Here is a 6,000-nt window from a genome sequence, read left to right as displayed (position 1 = left end):
AGGGCAGACGTTTAATGCTTAAGGTCTCATCCAAAATACAGCACTGCACTGGAGTGCCAGCCTAGTTTATATGCTCAAGTTCCTGGAGTAGGACTTGAACCCACAACTTTCTGACTCAGAGGTGAGTGGGCTACCCATTGAGCCACAGCTGACACTGGAACAAAGAGATCTTTTCTAACGGCATTATCACTATTTCTACTTGCTCAATGTGAACTGAAAATCGCCCCTAGTCCTGTCCACAGCTGACGGCTCAGTTTCATAATGGGTAGGCGTTTGTCAACTGAGGCATGGAGATGCTCAAACTAGTACAAGTCATAAAAAAAGAGTCTGTGCATTTTTGACCCAGTTACCAATGAATATAGATTGATCGATAAATGGGGATGCTGTGGTTTGAAGAAGTTTAGAATGCTGTTGGTGCAGATTTGGACTGCATTTACCAACATGGTTTCTGAGTGTAAAGTAGAAAAGTATTGCCACCGTCAGTACTATTACCTCTTAGCTTGGTGATTACAGCAGTTACACACAAACAGGCAAAAGGAAATCTACTTATTTGGCAGTTTCGATTCGGTAATTGCATAAGTGAATGTATATGGAGGAAAAGTGGCTTTGTGACGTTCACTTGCTTTGTCAGTCATGTGAGAATGCACCACACAGCAAGGGAAGGAGGTGCTGCTGAATTGACACCTCCAACTCAGTTAGTCACTTTATAACGGCCGAGACCAAGATATGTGTTAGTTTCCAGGAAGTGCAGCTCAGACTGAGCTGCAACGCGTGACGGACAAGATCACCACAAGGTTGGTTTATAATTTTTCTGCTTCTTTCTCAAATAATCTCCACTTCTGGAACATATTTCTTTTTCTTTCAGTGTCCTATCCTCCTCCAATCTGAAAGCCTTTAAGATCATTGTTTGATGTTTTAACTTGATTTAACTTGTCTCCGCTCCTACTCTTTTCAAATTTGGCAGTAGAAAAAGACATACATACATTAGATTGCGCCTTTCATAACCTCAGGACATCCCTTTACAGCCAATGAAGTATTTTTGAAGTGTAGTCACTATTGTAATGTAGGAAATGGAACAGCCAATTTGCACACAGCAAGATCTCACAATTGGCAATATGATCATGACGAATTTGTTTTAATGATGTTGGTTGAGGAATATATTTTGGCCAAGACACCGGGAAGAACTCTCCTGCTCTTCTTCGAAATAATATCATGGGATCTTATACGTCCACCTTAGAGGGCTCAGTTTAATGTCTCATCTGAAAGATAGCACCTCCGACAGTACAGCACTCCCTCAGTACTGCACTGAACTATCAGCCTAGATTTAGTGCTCAAATTTCTGGAGTGGGGCTTCAACCTACGGCCTTCTGACTCAGGGTCGAGGGTGTTACCGACTGAGCCATGACTGGCACCGTAAAGATGTAGAAGCAGTGCATAAAGGGTTTACAGTAGTTTTTTGGTGGATTCATATAATCATAGAATCATGGAACTTTACAGCATGAAAGGAGACCATTTCGGCCCCTCGTGTCCGCGCCGGCCAACAAAGAGATATCCAGTCTAATCCTACTTTCCAGGTCTTGTTCCGTGGCCCTGTAGGTTACGACACTTCAAGTGCACATCCAAGTACGTTTTAAATGTTGAGGGTTTCTGCCTCTAAACAATTTCAGGCAGTGAGATCCAGACCCCCACCACCCTCTTGGGTGAAGAAATTTCCCCTCAAATCCCCTCTAAACCTGCCAATTACTTTAAATCTATGCGCCTAGGTTGTTGACCCCTCTGCCAAGGGAAATAGGTCCTACCTATCTACTCTTTCTAAACCCCTCATAATTTTTTACACTTCAATAAGATCTCCCCTCAGCCTCCTCTGTTCCAAAGAAAACAAGCCCAACTTATCCAATTTTTTCTCATAGATAAAATTCTCCAGTCCAGGCAACATCCTGGTAAAGCTCCTCTGCACCTTCTCTGGACTGGTGTCTGCAAGGCATAGAAAATATATTAAGGTGTGGCAGACGATGGTCATTTACTATGCATAGAAATGGGGCTTTCTCTGTAACAAATGTATTTTCATATGTTAACTTAGGCTGAGGGCAAAGATATTTAGTTTCAGATTGCACAGACAGATGAAATGAGGAACAAACATCTTTTCATTGTCAAAGATTGGCTATGTATTTAACAATGACAAGGGCAACTGCAGCCTTTTGCTTCAGTATAACTTCAAATGAGTTTGGATTATATTCTGCAAAGAGAATCTAAAGCACACTTGACCCAGATAAAATAATCAAGCCTAACCTGGGTTAATGGGTTTGATTAACAACTGTGTCTGAAACATTTGAGAAAGGGACAGGGTCATTGATTGGCTGTACTCTTTGCTGGACAGCTCGGTGGCTGAGGGTCTCCAGTTATGGGATTATAGAGGGGTTCATGTCATGTATGTAACCTCAATGTAACACCACTGTATTACTGTATACACTCAACCTAGATGCATACCTTGACCACAAGGGGTGAACTTGTGGGAGACGCTCCTTACCTGGATCACACAGGTATATAAAGGGAGGTCCTACGCAGGGTCATCACTTGGAGTCCTGTGAATAAAGAGTTAAGGTCAGAGTGACCTTGTTTCCAGAATGTGCTTCGTGTGGTTTCATGCTATAGAGTAAGGACTTTACATTGGCGACGAGAAACGGGAATTCACGACCCACGAGAATGGCCACCGGTAGCACAGAGGAATGTTACTGTGTTGGGGAAGACTGGGACGATTTTGTCGAGAGGCTTTGGCAAAGCTTTGTTATGAAAGAATGACTGGGGGATGCAGCGGCCGACAAGCGAAGGGCCCATCTTTTGACCAGCTGCGGACCAAAGACTTATGCGCTCATGAAGGACTTACTAGCACCCAAAAAGCCAGTGGACAATACCTTTGAAGAACTTAGCAAGTTGATCAGGAGCACCTCAAACCGGCGAGTAGCATACATATGGCAGATTCTACACCCACCGACGTCAGGAAGAGCAGAGCATACCGGACTTCGTAGCAGATCTCCGGCGTTTGGCCAGCCTCTGTAAGTTCACAGACGCCTGCAGGGAGGAGATGTTAAGGAACTTCTTTATCGAGGGCATCGGTCATGTGAAGATTTTCCGCAAATTAAGTGAGACCAAGGATTTGACCTTGGAAGCGACGGCGTTGCTAGCTCAAACTTTCATGGCGGGGGAGAAAGAGACAAAAATAATATACGTGTGCAATTCTGCCTCTAACGCGGCGAGGGATCAGGGAGTCAACATCGTCAATGCGGCTCAGAGCCCCGCAGGCAGGCAAGGGCAGTTCGACACCCCCCAGGCAGCAATGGACCTCAGAGTAGGACTTCAACAGAGACAATGGCAGGCTGAACGGACATTCACGCCATCACAGCGGACAATGCGGCCCGGGATGGGGCCATTGACACCGACTAATAGGGTACTTAAGAGCAGTCCAAGGGACAGTCAGCGCGGAATGCCTAGCATAGTCCTTTTGGTCCCAATAATGGAAACTTTAACTCATGCTGGAGGTATGGAGGAAAACACCCAGCCAGATCTTGCAGATTCCAACAGTTTGTCTGCAGGAACTGCAATCTCAGTGGCCATTTAGCTCGGAATGTGCAGGAAGCCTGCAACAAGACTAATATATGAGGCGGATGGACCAGAAGAGGGTCATCTGAGGCAGGATGACTTTTGGGGCGAATCGATGGATGCCGAGGTTTAGCGGGTCCATGTGGCGAATATTCACAGCTCATACACTAAAACGCCACCCATGATGATGAAGGTTTTGCTAAATGGTATCCCTGTACGCATGGAGCATTCAGCAATTTGAGAAGCTATGGCCAGTTAAAGCCAGTAGTCCAAAATTAGAACGTGTTGAGACACAATTACGGACTTACACAAAATAAATCATTCCAGTGCTAGGCAATGCAATGTTGGCTGTCACACACAACGGGTTAGTGAATCGGCTGCCGCTCTGGATTGTCCCGGGCAATGGTCCCGCACTGTTGGGGAAGAGCTGGTTAGCCGAGATGAACTGGAAATGGGGGGATGTTCACGCACTGTCATCTGTGGAGCGAAGTTCGTGCTCACAAGTTCTGCAACAATTCGAGTCGCTATTCCAACCTGGGGTCGGGACTTTCAAAGGCACTAAAGTAATCATACACATCACCCCGGACGCCAGGCCAGTGCACCACAAAGCCAGAGCGGTGCCGTATGTAATGCGGGAAAAGATCAAGAGCGAATTGGACCAGCTGTTGAGAGAGGGCATCATCTCGCCTGTTGAATTCAGTGACTGGGCGAGCCCCATCGTTCCCGTCCTAAAAGCGTATGGCTCTGTCAGGATCTGTGGCGACTACAAGGCCAACATCAATCGGGTGTCCCTACAAGATCGATACCCGCTCCCGAGAGCGGAGGACCTTTTCGCCACGCTGGCAGGCGGCAAGCTGTTCACCAAGTTGGACCTCATTTCAGCCTATATGACCCAGGAACTGGCCGACGAATCCAAACTACTGACCACCATCACCACGCACAATGGACTGTTCGGTTATAACAGGTGCCCGTTTGGCATTCGTTCAGCGGCCGCGATTTTTCAACGAAATATGGAAAGCCTGCTTAAATCCATTCCTGGAACAATCGTATTCCAGGACGACGTCCTCATCATGGGTCGAGACACCGAGGAACACCTCCACAACCTGGAGAAGGTGCTACGCCGACTGGACCGGGTAGGCCTGCGACTTAAGGAGTCTAAATGCGTGTTTTCGGCCCCTAAGGTTGAGTTTCTGGGCAGGAGGGTTGCGGTAGATGGGATTTGGCCCACCGAATCCAAAACAAAGGCAATTCGACGAGCACCCAGGCCCTGCAACACATAGGAGTTGCGTTCATTCCTGGGACTGTTGAACTATTTCGGGAACTTTCTGCCAAACGTGAGCACGTTGTTGGAACCGTTACACGTGCTCCTGCATAAGGGTTGCGATTGGTTTTGGGGGACTGTCAGGAACGGGCTTTTGATCGGGCGGGTAACCTACTTTGTTCAAATAAGTTGTTGACCCTTGTAAAAAATTGGTTCTTACATGCGATGCATCGTCCTATGTGGTTGGGTGCGTGTTGCAGCAGGGCAATGCTGAGGTTCAACTACAACCTATGGCTTATGCCTCCAGGTCGCTCTCTCAAGCAGAACGGGGATATGGCATGGTCAAGAAGGAAACGCTTGCATGTGTCTATGGTGTAAAAAAAATGCATCAGTACCTCTTTGGCAGGAAGTTTGAGTTAGAGACGTACCACAAGCCATTAACATCCCTGTTATCTGACAGCAAGGCTAACAATGCCAACGCGTTAGCTCGCATACAGCGATGGGCTCTCACGCTGGCTGCTTATGACTACTCCATCCGGCACTGAAAATTGCGCTGACACGCTCAGCAGGCTTCCACTGGTCACCACTGAGGGGGCAGTGGAGCAAAGCGCCAAGATGGTCATGGCTGTCGATGCCTTTGACAGGGCAGGCTCCCCCATCACAGCCCGCCAGATCAAAATCTGGACAAACAGAGGTCCCCTCCTATCCCTGATTTAGAAATGTGTCCTGACTGGGGATTGGGTGCCCGCACACGGAGCATGCCCTGAGGAGGTTAGACCGTTCCACAGACAGATGAATGAGCTCTCCATCCAAGCCGACTGCCTACTATGGGGCAGCCGGGTAGTTATGCCCCAGAAGAGCAGAGAGACATTTATCCGGGACTCCACAGTGAGCACCCAGGCATTGTGCTGATGAAGGCTAGTGCCTGGTCACACGTTTGGTGGCCGGGAATTGATTCAGACCTGGAACACTGTGTTCGCAGGTGCACGATGTGTGCTCAGCTGAATAATGCCCCCAGGGAGGCCCCGCTCAGCCCGTGGCCCTGGCCCACCAGGCCATGGTCACGCATTCATGTTGACTACGCGGGCCCTTTCATGGGTAAGATGTTCCTTATTGTGGTAAATGCGTATTCGAAATTGATC

The 6,000-nt window shown here is 47.8% G+C and overlaps 1 protein-coding gene across 1 annotated transcript in view; it reads left to right on the top strand.

Moving 5' to 3' along the window:
- Positions 1–637: 637 nt before the first annotated feature.
- The window catches only part of LOC139228699 (procathepsin L-like), a 37,702-nt gene continuing 32,339 nt past the window's right edge, over positions 638–6,000 (top strand). The window contains exon 1 of the mRNA XM_070859963.1: positions 638–794. The gene's annotated coding sequence lies outside the window, so the exon portion shown is untranslated. The remainder of the gene's footprint in view (positions 795–6,000) is intronic.

Source organism: Pristiophorus japonicus, chromosome 18 (assembly GCF_044704955.1).
Source record: "Pristiophorus japonicus isolate sPriJap1 chromosome 18, sPriJap1.hap1, whole genome shotgun sequence".
NCBI lineage: Eukaryota > Metazoa > Chordata > Chondrichthyes > Pristiophoridae > Pristiophorus > Pristiophorus japonicus.
The sequence above is the reverse complement of the archived record's forward strand: the minus strand, read 5'-3'. Positions and strand labels throughout refer to the sequence as shown.